General features: G+C 30.9%; 1 protein-coding gene across 1 annotated transcript in view; it reads right to left on the bottom strand.

Moving 5' to 3' along the window:
- The window catches only part of H257_04930 (hypothetical protein), a 6,757-nt gene that overhangs the window by 4,231 nt on the left and 1,811 nt on the right, over nt 1-715 (bottom strand). The gene's annotated exons all lie outside the window — the stretch shown is intronic.

The raw sequence follows: 715 nt of genomic DNA, 5'->3' as shown, positions 1-715 counted from the left end.
TATGTATATATACACTACCGCATTACATATAGTCGTGGATTTGCACCATGAAATACAAAACGTAAATATATAACGATATAATTCAATACCATTTTAAAGAAAGCATGTGAAATCAAATGTTCAAATATCCTCCTTACATGGTGCAAAGGTACGACAAATACGGTAGTGCTGTATATAGTACTGTATATATTTATATATGAATCGATACGTACAAAGCCAACGCCCCACGTGATTGAATGTCCAAACTCAAGCATTATATATCAGGTTCATAGAAGTATATATATATATATATATATATATATATGAATCGATACGTACAAAGCCAACGCCCCACGTTCATATATATATATATATATATGAATCGATAAGTACAAAGCCAACACCCACGATTGAATGTCCAAACTCAAGCATCATATATCACGTTCATAGAAGTATATATATATATATATATATGCATCGATACGTACTAAAGCCAACGCCCCACGTTCATATATATATATATATATATATATTTGAATCGATACGTACAAAGCCAACACCCCAAACTCAAGCATCATATATCAGGTTCATAGAAGTATATATATATATATCGTACTAAAGCCAACGCCCCACGTTCATATATATATATATATATATTTGAATCGATACGTACAAAGCCAACACCCCAAACTCAAGCATCATATATCAGGTTCATAGAAGTATATATATATATATA

Source organism: Aphanomyces astaci (assembly GCF_000520075.1).
Source record: "Aphanomyces astaci strain APO3 unplaced genomic scaffold supercont1.9, whole genome shotgun sequence".
Classification (NCBI taxonomy): domain Eukaryota; phylum Oomycota; class Saprolegniomycetes; order Saprolegniales; family Verrucalvaceae; genus Aphanomyces; species Aphanomyces astaci.
The sequence above is the reverse complement of the archived record's forward strand: the minus strand, read 5'-3'. Positions and strand labels throughout refer to the sequence as shown.